Source organism: Zophobas morio, unplaced genomic scaffold (genome assembly GCF_036711695.1).
Source record: "Zophobas morio isolate AGI-343-1 ecotype UQ-CSIRO unplaced genomic scaffold, CSIRO_AGI_Zmor_V1 ptg000002l, whole genome shotgun sequence".
In the NCBI taxonomy this organism is placed as follows: domain Eukaryota; kingdom Metazoa; phylum Arthropoda; class Insecta; order Coleoptera; family Tenebrionidae; genus Zophobas; species Zophobas morio.
Window position 1 is genome coordinate 14043445 of NW_026972107.1, and position 21219 is coordinate 14064663.

Below are 21219 nucleotides of genomic sequence, written 5' to 3' on the forward strand. Positions count from 1 at the left end.
AAATTTTATATGTATACTAGGAATATTTTGTAGATAGTAACCAGGAACAATTTGTTGGCGTTCACTAAAATTTTTTTTAGTAAATTTATAAAATAATATCCTCTTGTATGTACCTGTGGTTTATGAGTCCGACTTGAGTTTTTATCCTTGGCATCCAAATTTTTACAAAAAACGGAAATCTTTTCTAACTATCATAGACTTTTTTTTAATAATTTTTAAAGGAGTGGGGTTTGTTGGACTACTACAGGTGTCTAAATAACCTTAGTCCATTTTTTTTCTAATACTGATTGCTGCTTTGTACGAAACTAATCTACCTATTACTCTGAACTTTTATATGTATTTTGGCCCCAAATAAAAATCAATTTTTCATTCTATCCAAAAAATGTATGATGTCATCCCAGTATATTACAAATTTTAACTCTACGAAATAGATTATATACAGGGTGTCCCAATCGTCCAGTTGCGGAAGACTACGTATTTATTGTCACTTCTTGAGAAATATTTTGGGGCAGTCCAATATACTTATTTGTTACATTTATAATTATTTTGTAATTGTATTTTTTAAGAGAAACTTTTTATTTTATTTATAGATGAAGAAAGAAAAAAAAATAACGATCTCGAGAATAAGGACTTTTTGATTGTGGCGCCATAATATAACGTGGAAACTGAGAAAAGACTATCATGATTTCGCCTGGAAAGTGGGATATGTAGGTTCGAATCCCGCTGAGTTCGTGATACTTTTCTCCTCCACGTTATATTGTGCAACCACTTGATTAATAGTTTTCAAGATATGTATGAACGTCAAACTTTATAAACGAACGTCGCACTTTGTATATTCCGACGCCGTACTTTGTGAATTATAAGCTTATCATATTTAAACATTGTAAATTATATTAACTATGTTTAAAAATTATTTAATTATATTGTGAAAATTTAAAGCGTTGACAAACCAACTTCAATCGTTTCGAAAATTTCCCCAAAATTTAAATATTATCCAGTAAATGAATCACGGAACCCGATAAATTAAAATTGAAATCGTACTTACCCCGTTTTCGGTACTTTTTCGTTCGTGTTCACAGTACCAACACAACACATTTTCACTAATATTTATTAATCATAAATTAGAAATCAGCGAAAAAAGCCCTACTTTTAAGCCAAACCGGAGCTCCAATGTTGCTGCCATCAGACCGAAATCTAAACTGAACACAAGGAGCCGAAAAATGCGACCTCTGAACAGGTAGCTCACGTGACAGTGACGTCATCGTACGTCACGATGAGATTGCAAAAATTATTTTTCATATTGCGGCTGGGAAATTGCACATTTTCGTGGTTAATTTAATAATATTTAAACAAATTGCTTTGTTTTTAGTAACTTTGTGTTTTTAAGAAAATGGTGTTCGATTTAATTATCATATATTAATACGTATCGTATTTAAACATTATAAATAATATTAATTATGTTTAAATATGATTTAATTATATCGTGAAAATTTATAGCTTTGTTTGACCAACTTCAATCGTTTTGAAAATTTCCCCAAAATTTAAACTTTGTCGAGGAAACGAATCACGGAACCTGATAAATTAAAACTGAAGTCGTACTTACCCTGTTTTCGGTCCTTTTCGGGAAAATATCCATTTTCTTCCGTGTTCACAACAATAACACAACACATTTTCCCTAATATTTATTAATAATAAATTAGAAATTCGCGAAATTGCTCTACTTTTACGCCAAAAGGACGCGACGATCTTGTCGCCATCAAACAGAAATTAAAACTGAACACAAAGGACCTAAAAACGTGACCTTTGAACAGGTAGCTCACGTGACAGTAACGTCATCGGACGTCACGATGAGATAGCAAAAATTATTTTTCATATTTTGGCCGGGAAACTAGAAATTGTCAGGATTAACTTAACAATATTTAAACAAATTGCTTTGTTTTTAATACCATCGTGTTTTTAGTAAAACGGGTTTCGGTTTGATTATCATATATTAATAGTTACTTATCATATATGAACATTATAAATAATATTAATTATGTCTAAATTTTATTTAATTATATCGTGAAAATGTATAGCTTTGGCCGATCAACTTCAACCGTTTCGAAATTTTTTCCAAAATTTAAACAATGTCGAGTAAACGAATCACGGAACTTGACAAATTAAAACTGAAGTCGATTTTCCCCGTTTTCGGTTCTTTTCAGAAAAATATCCACTTTCGTTCGTGTTCACAGTACTAACACAACACATTTTCACTAAGATTTATTAATAATACTTAAATTAGAAATACGCGAAAAGAAGTCTACATTTAAGCCAAAATATTTTGTCTTTTTTTCTTGTTCGTAATCTTCTTTTCGGAACAGAAAACTTAAAACGTGTTTAAAACAGGAAATATGGATTTTGTAATTACGCTCCGCCCCTCAGTCTGGCAACCAATGGAAAATTCATCAGGATTAAGAACTGAGATCGAGGTGGAGCTTATCTTTTTTTTATTGTTTTTTTTTTAGTTAATACATATAGTTTTCTCTAAGCAACACCGTCACTGAAGAACCAAGCAATTCTTGTAGAAAAATACGGATTTTACAATTAAATTCCGCTTCTTTGGCTTTAGGAATTTTATTTTTTTACGATAATCCTTATAAACCTAAATAAAGATAATTGTGGATAAATTATAGAGCAGAATTTTGAAATGACGTCATCAAGCGTGTGGAGGGAATAAACAGGTACATTTGGATTATTGATTCGCTATGTTCTAGAACGTTTGTAAGATTTCAGAGCATTGAGTTTTGCAGTTTCTAAGTTGTAAAATGTTCTTACATAATTTTTTATTTTTCTTAAAAAATAAAAGTCCAATCATAAACCACACATATAGAAGTACATATGTTGGTTTACAAAATTTAAGTAGGATTTGCAAAATATTGATCTAATGTCGTGAAATTTTGGTTATCGGTTAGTTATCATTACAGTATCAGACACACGGAAATGGGACCTAGATTTTCATACTCTAGGAGTCATAAAACTTCGAGAAAACATGAAATTAGCCATTCTTCGGATGGACCTTATTTACGTTCGAGAATTAAAAAAATCGGATAAGGTTTAAACTTATTTATACAGGGTGATTAAATTTACGCTTTATAACTATTGTTAGGTTTTTCAAATGGGGCAGCCTGTAGTTTGTAACATTTTTGGACTTGTCTTTGACACCGTGTTTGTTGGAGTTTGTCTTAACCATTATATCAAAATACTGTTGCTCTAAAACGTAACAAATTTGGTGTTAAAAGAAGCTTCACTAGCAAATGTGAAAATGTTATAAATTACACAATTACAGGTATCTCATTATAATACGAAAAAATAGACGATTTATATTTTTAATCACTGTGTATAAATAAATTAAAAACTGCAACTATTTTTTTAGTATATTGGGAAGCAAATGTTTTGAAAACCTTGTGTATGGGATATCATGTGTCTGCTTTTTACTTCTCGATCATAAGGGAAGGAAATATTATTGATAGAATTCACACAACGAATAGCTATTTTCATGTTTTCTCGACGTTTCTTGTTCCCTAGAGTACAAAAAAGTAGGTCTTGCGTTTCTGTCTGCTGCGGACTGTCTGTCGTCTATCTGTCTATAGATTTTGATTAGACAGATAATTTCCAACCAAAATTTGTGTAATCATCCCCACCAACAATTTGATGACGTCATCTCAATATTGTGCTCGATAAATACCATTGCAATTTTATAAAATTCCAAACTTTTGTACTCACGGTTTATGAATCCACCTTGAATTTTTATCCTAGGCATCCAAATTTGCCAAAAAAATCAAACTATATAACATTTATACCAGTCTACGAACAACACAAATAGGTAGTTGGACTGTAATTCAGGTGGAAGGGAAAACCACAGATTACATATTGCTCTAAAGAAATTTTGACTTTTTTTCTTCGTATTACTTTGTAAAAACTCAGAAATATCTCCCGTCTACGAAGCGGAAAATTTATATTGAATAATAACCGCCGTTCATGGTGAGCCCAGCCACCGAATTTAATTAATGTTGAATAGTTGGAATTCTCAAAACTCGATAATCCGTCATCTTAAATGGATCTAAATTCGAGCTCGATCTCTTTGACAAGCGTCAAACCAATTTTCTACGGGTCTACCCGATTGAAATGATTAGTGAGTCTAATTATACGAATAAAAGCAGTAGTTCGAAATACAGTTACCGATCCGTTTTATCACAAGCGCGGTAGAAATCAAAGCCAGTACCATACACGAATTCATTTTGTTCTTCTGTATCTAGTTATAAAATCATTTATTGCGGCGTGGAAGATGTTTCCTGTTACATTTTTTCTGGCACCGTATTCGAAATTTATTACCTGCACGTTTCGAACATACGGCCCAATTTAAAAATAAGTCTTCATCTGGACCAAATGATAAGTGTTGTTTTCATTTTTTTACACTCGACTCGCAGTCATTATCATTATTTACTCGTTAGGGAAAAGCGTTCTTCCGAGACCCGTTTCAGGTTGTTACCTTTTACTAATTATTTGATTATAAAAAAAATCAACGCAGCACATTATTCAAATTTCCCACGCCTTCTTCGGATTAAAACGCTTGTCGGGCTGTTTTGTGACCCTTTTAGGTTTTGTCCACTCCCATGACTCGGAAAATGAGAGTGCTCTTCACGTCAATTTAACAGTTTTTTACCTACGGAGTGTTTGAAGACGGGCGCAATATAAAAGTGAGAATTCCATCGGCGCCACTATATCGAGATAGCAGTCAGCTTTGGTTTATAGCACCAAGATCTTAGTACCGGCCCTGAAGAATGCAGAATACACTCCCGAACAACTACTACCAACCACCGGTGAAGCGGACTGTACGGTGGTTGCCTTCTTTAATATTTATGTTATCACTGCTACTATTTTGTTTTGTTGTTTCAAGAATGCGGTCAAATTTTCGATGTTTGGAGTTTTACCGATCTTTACGTTTTGAGTCTCCTACGCGTATGTGGTTTTTAACGAGGTAGCTGGCTTCGTGTGGGTGGATATGATCCACTTTTTTTTAACGATTAGTCAAAAACAAGTCATCCGATTGTACTAAATATTTGTTTGCGGGAAATACGAGGGACGCTCTGAAAAAATCGAGACCTCATTTTTGTAGAAGTTAGCTACAAAATCCTCGCAATGAAAGTAAAGGTTACAATGGGTGGAAATCTGCAATTTTTTTAGACATCTTTTTAATGTACCGGGTGTGCCATTTTATTTTTTCCGTAGTATATGTATTGAAGTCTGAAATGGTTAATTTTTTTTCAAATAGAATAGAGTGGATGAAGTGTAGTATTTTACTTCTCGGGTGTAAACGACCGGCTATTTTCATGTTTTTTTGGTGTTTCGTGACTAGTAGGGTTCGGAAAAATGGGTGTCTCGTATATTTATAAAAATTGTACTGCATATTAGCTAACGCAATTTTTCTTTCCAGAATCGCAGACGATGAGCACCTGAGAAGATAGAACTTTCCCCTTGCGTAAGGTGTGTATGTTCAGCTTGGTATTACCAAATTTTTTGAATGCCTATTTATCTCGTTTCCATGTCATAATGGTCGTGTTTATTTACGTGCGTGGTATTTATAGGTAAACTCGCTCTTGTTATCGACTCCCGGGTTTGTTTCTTCCGAACGTTCCTGAGTTCACATTCTGTCACGATTCTCCAGGCATAAGCACTTTTTTTTATTGTACGGTCGTACTAACTCATAAAACTCGAAAACACAATAAGTACTTTGGTGTTTTGTGCAGTTCACTCCAGACCGTCTATTCGCGTTTGAAGTTTTGAAAAAGTGTTAAAATTGTCACACCATTGTAAAAATCTATTTGTTGATAAGAACACTTCAACAGTTCATACTGTTCGGGGGCGGATAGGACCTGCTGGACCAGTTCCGGAAAAATTTGTGTTTTGTTTTTGAATTAGTTTGAAAGAATCTCGGGGACCCTTTGTGTTTTGTTTTTGAAGTAGTTTGAAAAGTCTCCGAGACCCCTTTTGTTTATAAAGTAATTTAAAAGAATCTCACGCACCCCTTGTGCTTTGATTTTGAAGTAGTTTAAAAGAATCTCGGAGAACCCTTGTGTTTGGTTTTGAAGTAGTTTAAAAGAATCTCAGGGACCCACCCCTTATGTTTGATTTTGAAGTAGTTTGAAAGAGTCTCAGGGATCCCTTGTGTTTTGATTTTTAAGTAGTTTAAAAGAATCTTGGGAAACCCTTGTGTTTGGTTTTGAAGTAGTTTGAAAAAATCTCAGGGATCCCTTATGTTTTGATTTTGAAGTAGTTTAAACGAATCTCAGGCACCCCTTCTATTTTCATTTTGAAGTAGTTTAGAAGAATCTCAGTGACCCCTTGTGTTTTGATTTTGAAGTAGTTTAAAAGAATCTCGGAGTACCCCTGTATTTGGTTTTGGAGTAGTTTGAAAGAATCTCTGGGATCCCTTGTGTCTGATTTTGAAGTAGTTCGAAATAATCTCAGGGACCCCTTGTGTTTTGATTTTGAAGTAGTTTAAAAGAATCTCGGGGACCCTTGTGTTTGGTTTTGGATAGTTTGAAAGAATCTCAGGGATCCCTTGTGTTTTGATTTTGGGGTGGTTTGAAACAATCTCAGGGGTGCTCGTGTTTTGATTTTGACGTAGTTTAAAAGAATCTCAGGGACCCCGTGTCTTTTAATTTTGAAGTAGTTTAAAAGAATCTCAGGGACTATTTGTGATTTGATTTTGAAGCAGTTTGAAAGAATGTTGGGGACCCCTTGTGATTTGATTTTGAAGTAGTTTAAAAGAATCTAAGGGACCCCTTATGTTTTGATTTTGAAGTAGTTTAAAAGAATCTCGGGGAACCTTTATGTTTGGTTTTAGAGAAGTTTGAAAGAATCTCAGGGATCCCTTGTGTTTTGATTTTGGGGTGGTTTGAAAGAATCTCAGGGGTCCTCGTGTTTTGATTTTGACGTAGTTTAAAAGAATCTCAGGGACCTCGTGTGTTTTAATTTTGAAGTAGTTTAAAAGAATCTCAGGGACTCGTTGTGTTTTGATTTTGAAGCAGTTTGAAAGAATGTCGGGGACCCCTTGTGATTTGATTTTGAAGTAGTTTAAAAGAATCGAAGGGACCCCTTATGTTTTGATTTTGAAGTAGTTTAAAAGAATCTCGGGGAACCTTTGTGTTTGGTTTTAGAGAAGTTTAAAGGAATCTCAGGGACCCACCCCTTATGTTTTGATTTCGAAGTAGTTTAAAAGAGTCTCAGGGATCCCTTGTGTTTTGATTTTTAAGTAGTTTAAAAGAATCTCAGGGACCCCATGTGTTTTAATTTTGAAGTAGTTTAAAAGAATCTCGGGGAACCCTTGTGTTTGATTTTGGAGTAGTTTGAAATAATCTCATTGATTCCTTATGTTTTGATTTTGAAGTGGTTTAAACGAATCTCAGGCACCCCTTGTGTTTTGATTTAGAAGTAGTTTAAAAGAATCTCGGTGAACTCTTGTATTTGGTTTTGAATAGTTTAAAAGAATGTAGGGGACCTCTTGTGTCTGGTTTTCGAAGTAGTTTGAAAGAATCTAGCGGATCCATTTTGTTTTGTTTTTGAAGTAGTTTGAAAGAATCTCCAAGAGCCCTTTTGTTTTTGAAGTAATTTGAAAGAATCTCAGTGATCCCTTATGTTTTGATTTTGAAGTAGTTGAAAAGAATCTCGGGAAACCTTTTTGTTTGGTTTTAGAGAAGTTTAAAGGAATCTCAGGGACCCACCCCTTATGTTTTGATTTTGAAGTAGTTTAAAAGAGTCTCAGGGATCCCTTGTGTTTTGATTTTTAAGTAGTTTAAAAGAATCTCAGGAACCCCATGTGTTTTAATTTTTAAGTAGTTTAAAAGAATCTCGAGGAACCGTTGTTTTTGATTTTGGAGTAGTTTGAAAGAATCTCAGGAATTTCTTATGTTTTGATTTTGAAGTGGTTTAAACGAATCTCAGGCACCCCTTGTGTTTTGATTTTGAAGTAGTTTAAAAGAATCTCGGTGAACTCTTGTATTTGGTTTTGAATAGTTTAAAAGAATGTAGGGGACCTCTTGTGTCTGGTTTTTGAAGTAGTTTGAAAGAATCTAGCGGATCCATTTTGTTTTGTTTTTGAAGTAGTTTGAACGAATCTCAGGGACCACTTGTGTTTTGATTTTGGGGTGGTTTGAAAGAATTTCAGGGGTCCTTGTGTTTTGATTTTGACGTAGTTTAAAAGAATCTCAGGGATCCCGTGTGTTTTAATTTTGAAGTAGTTTAAAAGAATCTCAGGAACTCCTTGTGTTTTGACTTCGAAGTAGTTTAAAAGAATCTTTCGGACCCTTTGTGTTTGGTTTTTGAAGTAATTCGAAAGAATCTCGGGATCCATTTTGTTATGTTCTTGAAGTAGTTTAAAAGAATCTCAGAGACCCCTTTTGTTTTTGAAGTAATTTCAAATAATCTCGGGGATCTCTTTTGTTTTGTTTTTGATGTAGTTTAAAAGAATCTCGGAGAGCCTTTGTGTTTGGTTTTAGAGAAGTTCGAAAGAATCTCGGGGATCCCTTGTGTTTTGATTTTGAAGTAGTTTAAAAGAATGTCGGTGACCCCTTTGAATTTTGCTTTTGAAGTACATAGTTTAAAAGAATCTTAGGGTTCCCTTGTGTTTTGATTTTGAAGTATAGAGTTTAAAAGATTCTCGGGGAACCCTTGGTTTTTGGACTAGTTTGAAAGAATCTCGGGGACCGCTTTTGTTTTGTTTTTGAAGTAATTTGAAAGAATCTCGGGGATCCCTTATTTTTTGATTTTGAAGTAGTTTAAAAGAATCTTGGAGATCCCTTTTGTTTTGCTTTTGAAGTAATTTGGTAGAATCTCGGGGACTTGTTGTACCTTGTTTTGGAAGTATGTCGTTTGAAAGAATCTCGGGTATGTATTTTGTTTTGTTTTTGGAGTAGTTTGAAAGATTATCGGGGTCTCCTTGTGCCTGGTTTTTGAAGTAATTTGAAAGAATCTCGGGGATTCCTTGTGTGTAGTTTTTGAAGTAGTTTGAAGGAATCTCGAGGATTCCTCTTCTTTTGTTTTTGAAGAAATTTGAAAGAATCTCTGAGACCTCTTTGAAGTAATTTTATAACGCCTTGAGTTTTACTTTTGAAGTAGTTTAAAAGAATCTCGCGGACCCCTTGTGTTTTGGTTTTGAAATATTTTGGAGGAATTTTGGGGACGTCTTTTGTTTTGTTTTTGAAGTATCCAGTTGGAAAGAATCGTGATGATCCTTTGCCTTGCTTTTGAAGTAGTTTGAAAGAATCTCGGAGTCCCGTGATTAGTGTTTATTGACCATCATATGTAAGGTATTTAAAGTCGGCTTATACTGAATGGAATTTAGTTCACCATTTGGAACATCCAGATGGGTACTGATTTGTTTCAACTGTTTGAGAATGTTATGGAGAATGTGTAAATATAATTTAGTAACTTTTAACAATCTCCATGGCAATGACAGATTAAATGTCATACCTAATTACACTAACAGATGACATGTTTGTCAAATAATTTAAAACTTTAAAAATATCTACGATTAGTAAGAAGCGGTAAATTTGCAACATATTTTAATTACACAGATCACTGGATGTAAGAGACATTTATGAACGTTCTTTATGATGGACAGTGTTGATAAAATAATAAACTTTTATTGAATATGTGAATGTTTCAAAAACTTTATCTTACGATCGATCTGCTTTCAGCTTTTTTCGTGTATTAACAATCATTGTAATATGAGAATGTGTATTTAAAAATACTCAAAGAAACTTCGTAACGTTCCAGCTGAACAACTACGATTTTCCAGTTAGTTAATTTTATACTACAAAGTTGTTAGATTATGGTGTGGTTGGAAGAGTTTTCCTCATGTGGGCTTTTTCAAAAAAATAGTCCGTGCTTATTTATTCACTGACCTTAAGTCTGGTCCCAATAAGATGGGCGTAGTTGAGAAAAAAGTAAATTGCTCATTGTCCAACCCGAAGTGAAACGATTATGGTAATTAAAGCTCCAGACAGAAAACTGCAATTTTACCTTGTGTGTGAAATATGGAGAATCGGCGAATGGTCACACCTTCTCCATGTTCATGTCGACGAAGTCCGTACACTGGCTGACCATCAGGGTCATGGGAAGATCGCAGATTGCTTTAGTTGTATGCGTGCTAACGTCACATAATCTATTTATGCAAGTAGACGAGAACCCAAGACAAGTACATTCAAAATCAATTGTGGCGAGATCTGGCCGAGCTGGTGGTGCGTCCGATTGTCGAGCGCCATTAAAGATAGCAGAAACTCATTTCGATGCGGTTATCGCGGTTGGCATGGTTTAATGGAAGATGGATAGACGATTAAGTGGACTAATGATACGTATGTTAATTAGCGGTGTTCGCATAACAACCGTGCCTTCTGTGGCGATCCTTTCATCTTTTATTATAAGCGCATCGTCAGCCAAAAACAACACAAAACATTTTGTGCCAACTGTTACGTCTTAAAAGCGTATTTTTATTTTTAATCCAAGCAGGAAGATCGCTTTTAAAGTATCCGATGGATAAAAATTACAGAGGAAATGGCGCGAAATGAATGGCACATGTCAAAGTTTCTTTTTTCGATGGTCGGACTCCATAAATCGTGAGTAAGTGGTGGTTTTGCTCACCTTTAAAGGAAGACCATTACATGCCTCATTAAGTGAGCGTTCGTTTATTAGGCAAGCATTGGTAATTTTAGTTTCTTCTCTGAATACGGCAGTTTGATCAGTAATCCGGTCGGGTGAGATGGCCAAAGGCTCGACGGAGAAATTTGTAAAGGGAACAACGAAATAGAAAAATATAGAATGTGAACGTGTTATTAAGTTGGTTATTTCTGCAGTGTAAACAGTTCGAAATAAAGTGTATCTACGCAGTTACAGGTAATAAACTTCAAAAATATCAAGTGCGAACAAATATATTGCTGTGTAAACACTGATTTTCAAAAATATTTATCTATATTTTTGTTACAAGAGTAATTTAGATACATATATAAATTTTAATTTTTGATTATGTCTAGTGTACATTTATATATTATATTTCGAATAAATTGACGAAAATGACATGTTATTTATGGAGAGTGGGAGAAATGAATGTGCCACATTACGTTTCCTGTATCTTTACTATGATTACAGATATTTGGCCGCTTTCTGCTTTCAGTGTTCTTAACTACGAGCTAAGTTTTACTAGTTTGTGTTGATGAAACGTTCGGTTGTGAAAGGGCACGTAATCTCAATTTGATTACGTGAAGTACCAATAATTATTTATGGTATTTCAAGAAATTGGTACATTAATCGTTTCCTAGCATTTTGTACATCAACTAAAGTGAAAATATGATAATAATATTGTGTGCATAATTTAACAGGTGTGGGGGTTTGTCGAAGTGTTATAATCGCATCATTTTCACGAATGTTTAGTTTTAACATTTATTGACTTTCACAGCTCGTACAATACGAAAATGCAGGTTTTCTGTTTGCTTCTGTATACCATCTGTTTGTGATTATATTATTATTATATATATTTTAGTGAGATTATGGTGACGATAGTACAAAGTTGACCCACATTTTTCGATTTATTTTTTTCCAAAAAAGTGATGATTTAGGTTTATCATCTCTAAACAAAGAAAATAAACATTTATTTGTTTTTAAGTAATTGTTTAATTCCTGAGCATAAACTAAGGAGGTATTGTAATAGGTCGAATGGTTGCTTGCATGTTTTCTTGGCGTTTCATGACCCCTAGAGTACGAAAAAATAGGTCTCCCGTTTCCGTATAACTACTGGATCCATTATTGTAAAACGCTAACAAAAATGTGTCTAATCATCCCCACCAACAATTTTGCGTGATGAAGGCTAAAACTAGCGGTGAATTAATAAATAATAATATACTCCATTTAAGTTATAGAAGTACATATAGTATTTTATACATTTCGAATAGGGGCTACTAATTTTCAGATGACGTCATTAACTTTTTGGTGGGGATGATTTGACCAATTTTGGTTAAGGTTCCTAAAGTTTTAGAACCATTTTTCGATAGTTTCACAGATTGTCAAATAAAGTCACCAATAAATGACGGATACACGAAAACAGGAAACAGGGTTTAAATTGATTTTATTTTAATAGATAGAACTTCCGTTGCGCTTGAAGTACAATCAAAATGTCCAGTTCTTTTTGCAAAAAAATTATACCAATCACAGTGTAAGAAAAAAAAACACATACAGGATAGAATCCGGGCCCTTCGTGTTATTAGCACGACGCTCTAGTCTACTAAATCAAGAAGGCGGTTGCTGAGCGGTTCTCTTATACATTTTTTTCTAAAATTTAGAAGCCTAGAGTCAAAAACCAAGGCGAATTCATAAACCACAAGTATAGGAATTTACTATTACTGTATAAAATTTTAGTAGCATTTACCATGTATTATTTTAATGTGACAAATTTTGATTAGTGTTTTATTATCTACTTATCTTTAAAATAAATTTTATAGCAATTTGTATAATAATTTCACAGATTGTCAAATAAAATCGTTAACAAACGACAAACAGGCGTAAATGGGAGGCCTACTTTTTAATATTCTAGACGCTATGAAGCGTGAAGGGAATATAAAATTAGTCACTCGTTAAATGGATCCTATTACATTACTTCCCTCGTGTGCGCTTGTAAAAAAATTGGTTTTATGTTATTAGACAGAACTTACCTCGCTCTTCAAGACAATCAAACAAATCCAGTTTTTTAGAAAAAAAAAGGGTATATCAGTCACAGTGTAAGAAAAAAAGTGGCCTATAAGGGGATGGGAATTCTATTTTTGCGAAAATTTGAATGCCTGGAGTTAAAAACCAAGGGGAATTCATAAACCACGAGTATAGGAATTTTTTGATAAAATTTAAATAACATTTACCATGCAAAATTTTGAGGAAACAAATTAAATTAAGGTTTTACGATTTACATGATATTTTTAAAACAAATCCAAGGTTTTATAATGATTTGTTTAGTACGTTCACAGATTATCACATAAAATCGTCAACAATCGACGACAGACGGAGAATGGGTGACCCACTTTTTGATATTCTAGGAGCTATAAAACGTGAAAGAAACATGAAATTAGTCACTCGTTAAATGAATCTTTGTTTTGTACTTCCCTAGTTACCGCTTGGGTAAAAAATGATCTTATGTCATTAGACAGAACTTTCCTCGCTCTTTAAGTGCAAACAGATCTAGTTTTTTTATAAAAAAAAAGTAGCATCTACTTACAATGGAAAAAAAACAATTGGCCCATGAGGGGATGGAAATCTTGGGTTCTTCTTATACCATTTTTACGAAAATTTGGATGCTTGGGGTGAAAACTAAGGTGTATTCATAAACCACCACTACAGGAGTATGTTATTTTATAAAATTTGAAATGGCATTTACCATCCAAAATTTTCAGGAGACAAATTTTAGTTAACGTTTTACCATCTACTTGAAATTTTTAAAACCAATCCAAGGTTTTATAACAATTTGTTCATTAGTTTCACATCAGATTGTTAAATAAAATTGTCAACAAACGACAGATAGAAGTAAACGAGAGACCTACTTTTTGATATTCTAGGGGCTATTAAGGGCAAAGGGAATATGAAATTAGTTACTAGTTAATAAGAATAATTAAATGCAGTTTTTTAGAAATAAAAACTTATATCAGTCAGTCAATAAAAAAAAGTGGTCTATATGGGATGGGAATTCTGGGTTCCTTTTACACTATTTTTGCGAAAATTTGGATGCCTGGAGTCAAAAACCAAGGGAAATTCATAAACCACAGGCACAGGAGTGTGTTATTTGATAACATTTAAATTACATTTACCATGCAAAATTTTGAGGAAACTAATTCAATAAGAAAAAAAATTGGCCCATCAGGGGATGGAAATCCTGGGTTTCTGTTATACCATTTTTGCGAAAATTTGGATGCCTGGGGTCAAAACTAAGGTGGATTCATAAACCACGAGTACAGGACTGCGTTATTTTATAAAATATAAAATGGCATTTACCATGCAAAGTTTTGAAGACACATTTTAGTTAACGTTTTACCATCTACATGATGTTTTTAAAACAAATCCAAGGATTTGTAACAATTTGTTCAGTAGTTTCACAGATTGTTAAATAAAATCGTTAGCAAACTAAAAATAGGCGGAAATGGGAGACCTACTTTTTGATATTCTAGGGACAATGAAACGTAAAGGGAACATGAAATTAGTCACGCGTTAAATGGATACTATTGCTATTACTATACTTAACCACTTTACGCTAGAGGAAAGATTGGTCTTAGGGACCTTTGCGTTATTAACATGACGCTCTAATCAACTAAGCTAATCGGTAGTTCCTCTTATTATTATTATTATTATTATTATTTTTTTTTTGCAAAAACCTGGATGACCGGAGTCAAAAACCAAGGCGTATTCTTAAAAAAACAAGTAGAGGATTTTATAAAATTTAAATAGCATTTATCATGTAAAATTTTGGTTAGCGTTTTACCATCTACACGACATTCTTAAAATACCTATGCATTTTGACAACAAAATCGACACAAACGCAGACGACAGACAGACAGACAGAAATGGAGATCAATTTTATCATTCTATAGGGGTCATGAAACGTTGAGAAAACAAGAAAGTAGCTCTGTAAGTAAAAATTTACAAATATTTTCTAAAAGTTTAGATTTAGTAGTGAAAATTCGAACGGAAAAAATTGTGTACCTGGCAATTTTACTTACATTCATTTTGTAAATATATCTATATGACTTCAAATTGTTTTCACTAGAAATATAATATAATATTTGACAATACTGGTTTTTCTTATTAATTAATCGCGCATTTCTATAATTTTGGTTTTCTAAGGGGAAACACTGTTACAAGTGACAAGAAAAGGAAACTAAACAACAAAAACACTCATTAGCGTAATGTTATGTTTTTTTCAATTTCTTTTTTGTATTACTGGAATTTGGACTTGTCATTATTTCCTTGGAAATATTTCGATAGAGGTGTGATTATATTGTTACGAAATAAACCCATACGCCACCTATGGGTTTTCTAGTATGTGTGGCGATGATGGGTGACTGTTTAACTGGGAACCACCGTCGGGAATAGTCAGTGCTGTGTAATTAGTCGTGTAAATTTGAGTTACTAAGCTAACAAATAGTGAAGATAAAAACTTGGTGGTAAATATTTTGAAATGTTTTGAAGAAACGCGGTGAACTGTAGTCTGTGAAACTATATATACAAATGATGGAAAAAATCCCGAAGAAAATAGTGTTCAAAGGATGATTACTGCTGGATGCTGAACGGAGATTCCATCACAACAGACAGTTGAGGAAGTCTGCAACAGTATGAAATTTGCTCTAGACCAATATAATACAAAATATTCATTTTTATTCTTTTAGAAAATATTTACCGAATTAAATAAAAACTGTGATAGATAAATCGGTAAATAGTTAATTGAAAATAGTTTGATGACCGATGATCCTTTTTGGTCGAAAAAGGTATAATCGCCTATTTCTTTAGAGTCCGGTTAATTGTGTTACCAGAAAAACTTCCAGGATTTCCAAATTCATGAACCATCCGGTCCCACGAGATTGTTTGTTCTTGCCTTTTGAATGAAAAACATGATTGGTTTTCGTTTTTTTCCCCTCGAAAGATCACTTCATAATCCGCAGGTTGATTACACATCAACGATCTTGGCAAAAAATCAATGAGCTGTAGTCCAGAATGGCTGCGCCCCCTAATTTTCCGCTGCTTCGCTGGATATGAACCGTTCATTTCGTCTAATTACACGAAGAATTTCGAACACCTGTTTGATACACCGACAGACACGCAGTCATCTTGGAATCCATCCAGTAATCGCCCGCAACAACCACTACAATACAAACATATTTGTTATGTTCTCGTCTAGAAGCTCGGCCGTTTGTTCTTCTGGCTGCAACCAGGCACGCTGCCCAAATCTGAATAAAACGACCGTTCGAGGTGATGAATAATGACCAGACGGGTTGTTTAATTTTTTTTAGTAGTAACAAGGATTCGAGAAGGTGCTCATTTGATTGTGTTCGGTCAGGTGGATGCGGTGTGATTTGTCGACGAGTTGGTTTTTTTAATCGACAGCAGTGAACTGCAGCGGTTGCGTTAATTTCGGGGCTATTGTTAGGCATGGGACGCGTTAATGGAATGTCTTGTGCACCGGTCGAGAAGTAATTAAGTGGCGTGGATTTTCGTGAAAATAAATAGTGTTGGCTAAGAAAGGATCCTTCACGGTAGAGCAGCTGAGTTTATTTGAGTTGAAATTTTATTATTGGGTTGAATTTTTAAAAATTGCTCGCTGTGGGGATTGCACTGAGAGTAAACAGGAAGTAATGTTACAGTGAATACTGTTCTCACATTGTTGATGATTTTTTCTGGGCAGAAGAGGTACGCGCTGTTATCTACCCATGGGTATCGCAGTTGGAAAGATGATTGCAAAAAGTGTAAAATGATGACTTGCTTGATTTGTGGTTTGTGGTTTAGAAAAGTTGGGTGGGTTGTAGGCATATGAGTTACGTAAATATATGTTTACCTATTTTTGATTTTATGGGAAATGTTTGGTTTTTGCAAAAGTTTTTCTAAAATCGGTTCAGGATCCACTGAGATGCCACAGGTGAGATAAACTATGTAATTACTTGAAATTAAGAAAATAAAGTAAAGATTTTCTACCTTCCCAGAACACCTTTCGTGATGCAATTCACCAGTTTTTTGATGAAGCTTAAATTAATTTTAATGTCTATAATAAAAACCAATTAAAACGTTACTGGGTCCTAAAATTTCAGGTCCACAAAAAATGTATTTATTCAGCGCCCTTGTTATTGCCACAGCGTCAGTGGCGAGTTTTTTGAGCACCTGTTTTAATAAAAGTTATTATCAGTATTAATGGTGGTTTCTTCATTCAATGACTAAATTTATTGCCTTGGAGTCCAATTCCAAGTTGACTTTGGGTCATCGGAAATTTAATTTACCACACAGAAACACCAATCACTTTGTTTACAGCCCACCGACAGTCACAAATCTGAATCAATCTAACAAGAATTGGGTCATTAGTTGATTAATTAAGTCACACTATTCGACAAAAATACAAGAGCCCATATGACAGCAATGAATTCACAAGAAAATACATATTCAAGGACGTTACTGATAATGCCACTACAAAATTGGAAGTTGAATCTCAGAAACTAGTCAAACTATTGTTTTCAACATAACAACTTTCACCCTATTTTTTCTATATTTTTGCTCCACTCTATATATTGGTGTCTTTTTATTTACTGAGTGTAAGGTAATGTTTTTTAATTTTTTTTTTAATTTTTCGTAGAGAAATAAGGATTTTGCAATTAAGCTCCGCCCCCTTGGCTCACGACGAATAAAAAATCATCACAATTGAGGTAGGGTGGGTGGGCGGGGCTACATTTTGCCTTTTTACTTCCCGAGCGTAAGCAAAGGAAGTATTGTAATCGAGTCCGTCGGTCGACTCTCTACTTTTACGTTTTCTGGATCTTTCATGACCCAGACGAAGAAATAGGTCTCCCATTTCCGTCTGTCTGTCCGTCTGTCCGTCTGTCCGTCCGTCTGTCCGTCCGTCTGTCCGTCTGTCCGTCCGTCTGTCCGTCTGTCCGTCCGTCTGTCCGTCTGCCGTCCCGGATTTTTATTAGACAGATAATCTCCGAAAGTACTCGACCGATTGTTGTGAAATTTTGTACTTATATTAAGAATATCATGTAGATGGTAAAACGCTAACCAAAATTTGTCTAATCATCCCCACCACTAATGCGATGACGTCACTTCAAAATTGTACATAGTAAATGGGTTTTCAATTGTATAAAATAACATAGTCCTACACATGTAGTTTACAACTCTGAATCGACTTTTCACCCGAAACGTCCAGATTTTTGGAAAAAAAATCAAAATTATAAAACAACATTTTGAAATTTAATTTTTAATCTGCTAACCAGAATGCTTTGAAATGTTGCAGATGTTTTAAGGCTATAAAGAGCATCATAAATCTTTAGTCAAAAAATATTTGCTTATTCCCTCCAAAAACTTGATGACGTCAGCTCAAAAGTTTGTGGAATAAATCATATCTAAAATGTACAAAATATGATGAGTCTGTACTTGTGATCTATCACTCCATTCATATTTTTTGGATTTGCATATACAGGGTGACTCAAAAAAATTAATGAATGCGTAAATATATTTTATTGATTTAATCAGGAACTACAAAACCGAATGCTCTGAAATCTTGCAGATGTTTTAAGGTCATAAAGAGCATAATAAATGTTTAGTCAAAATATATTTGCTTATCCCCTCCAAAAACTTGATGACGTCAGCTCGGGTTATAAAAAAGATAATAAAATTCGCAAAATCAAAATCTTATAACTTTTCAAAAAAACTGGATGTTTTACCGTTCTTTAGGGCGAGGGAAGTTCTGTCCAAGAAACCTTCGACCAATTTTTCTAAGAATAGTGTGTGTACAATAAAAAAAAATACGTAAAACATTGCATCTCAGAACATATTTTTGCGCAACATTTTTGATTCAATAGAATTTTCTGATGACGTTATGCAATTTTTGGAGAAGTTAAGTGGACAAATTTAGTTGATGTTCTGTGAACACTCAATTAACCTTAAAGTCTTACCAAGATGTCAAGCGGTCTAAGGTAAATTAAAAAAAAATTCTTAATAAATTATACACATATTTATATTATACATCATTTTTACGGTAATTCTTATGCGTTGGTTTAAAAATAGTACTTAATACTTGATGATACCGCACATTAAGGCGCTTTAATTTGAACCGATTTTTATTTAGCAAAATCTTGGAAAAGTATAAAATTTTTAGTGGAAATAATAGGCGAATTTGATTATCGTTTTACCATACGGTAACCTAGGTGTTGGTCACTTGCGCGCGACGGTCAGTTTACCCTCTGTGGGGCTGGTGTAATTTCCAAAAAACTTTTAGGATACTTGATACTTAGCTGATTTTGCTGTAGATATCTTATTATAATTTTAGTCAAATTTGAGGTTTGAGATATTGAATTCTAAAAATACGTGATGATGGAACCTGTTTAAAGAAACTACCGCTGTGTTATATGGAGTAAGTTGTGGACAATTTATATTCAAAAGTTTATAGCAATGAGTGTTAATAACGGAGATATTACATTCTGAAAATTTACTGAACAGGTGAAAAAGGTAGGGACTTGCATTAAGAAGAAATCGGAACCCTTTTACATTACAGTTCCATCAGTTCCACAGTAAGTTTCGCAGTACAAGAATGAAAAAATTTGAAAACTGTCCTAGTCTTCAGCGTTTCAGAAATTTATAGTAGTAGTGGTAATATGCAGGATGGTTCAAAATGGCACACTTGTTCAACGGGCATTATTAAGTGAAGTCTAAGTTCGAGAAAAAAATCATTAAAACATTTGTTAAGTCAATTTGACATTCACTTAAATAACAAAATATTGATTTCGATAGATACGGTAAAATTAGCCATTGGTGTGACAGTCATTCTGAAGACTTTTAAACTTTTTTTTACTATTATAAAATGAAGAAAACTGTGGATGAAGACATGATATGTGCTTCCAAAATTATTTTGAATAATGAAAATCCGGTCGATTTTATGCACATAACACTAAGTAGTGAATTAAAATATGGTCTAAAAGAAAAACTCAGAAAATCTGTCTTCCACATTTGAGTCAAATAATTTTTTAAATTATTTTTTCTGTCCTTCAACTAGGAATACGGTGATTAATTGATTGTCAATATTGATATTGCACAATCGGTTGTTTTAGGGGTTTTCAGCAATTTCTGATGCAATGAGTAAACAAGCTTAAAAAATAGACTTCATTCTTCTAGTATTAACCAAAATCGAAATCAAATTATCAAGTTGGCTTTTAAGTTCCGTGATTTTTGCCGCTTCGTTGTGATGATTAATAACTGTTCGTCACCTGTCACAAATGTCACTCATAACCTAACTTTGTGACAATCTGTTTGCTGTGGCTTTAAATTATTAGCAACAAATACTAAAATAAATACGTTTGCATTTATCTATTTTAAGACTTAAGTCATTTCGAATACGCATTTAAACAAAGAGTTGATATTAGAATGTAAATTTCAACGATTTAATGATTATTCAGCCTTTATAAATAGGTTTAGATCATCGCCAGAAAATAAGAAAACAAAAAACGATCAACATATTTTTATATTATTGACAAATAATGTAAATTAGAAAAGTCACAAATATGATCCTTAAGGGACATCCGAGGTTGATGTGAACACGTAATCACTGACCAAAACAGTTTGTAACCCTTGTGACGAAAAAGGAATTCCCGGATTATAGCCCATAATAACGTATACGAGTATATCTATCTTTTCAGTAAGTTTGTAGTGATGGATGGTGTCAGGCGGCTTACTCAAGTCGGTATATCATCAACAACAAAACTTCGACGTGATTTATTGTCTAATTAGTATAAACGAATAAATTCGTACTAATAGATGTGCCTAGAGAAAATGCATACCATTTGTCTATAATAATACCTTTATATAAAGATGTTAATTTGCTAGTGATCAATTTATCAGTCAATTTGGGAAGACAAGATTGAATGCTAAGTACTCTGTAATTCGTAATTACCGACTGTCAGGAGTTTGAAATATAGGTATGATGTAATTGTTTCTCGTGATAACAGAAAAACCCGAGTAGATTAAAAGTAATCGACACCGGCAACGTCAAAGGACTAATACAGTTCTTGATAATGAAAACGGGTTAATGTTTGGACTTGTAGGATTAATATTATCGATGTATTTGATACTTCATTAGCAAAGAATCGAAGTAAATTGCCATGGGATGTAGATTCCATTTTTGGATGTGGGTTATGTAGTGTCTAGTTTATCAACCGAGTCTATAATAAGTTCCAAAAAAATTAAAAGAACTTCAAAAATCCGCACTGAATACTACGTTTGGTAAAAAATAAAAACCAATAACCTGTTAATTCGTGTGTGCCAAATGGCACGTTCTTCCGAAGGACATTCTTTGCACTCAACTGACTTACGTAACGTTAATTTCGCGGAATAATTTAGCAGAAGCAGCTTTTTTAAACGTCCGAATCTAAATTAATTAAATATCTAAAGATTTGAGTTGTT

At 33.7% G+C, this 21219-nt stretch overlaps 1 protein-coding gene across 6 annotated transcripts in view; it reads left to right on the forward strand.

Moving 5' to 3' along the window:
- LOC135128291 (interference hedgehog-like) overlaps window positions 1-21219 on the forward strand; it is a 73720-nt gene that overhangs the window by 35438 nt on the left and 17063 nt on the right. For all 6 annotated transcript variants that reach the window (XR_010280363.1, XM_064055199.1, XM_064055207.1 and 3 more), the window contains exon 2: window positions 5474-5523. The gene's annotated coding sequence lies outside the window, so the exon portion shown is untranslated. The remainder of the gene's footprint in view (window positions 1-5473; window positions 5524-21219) is intronic.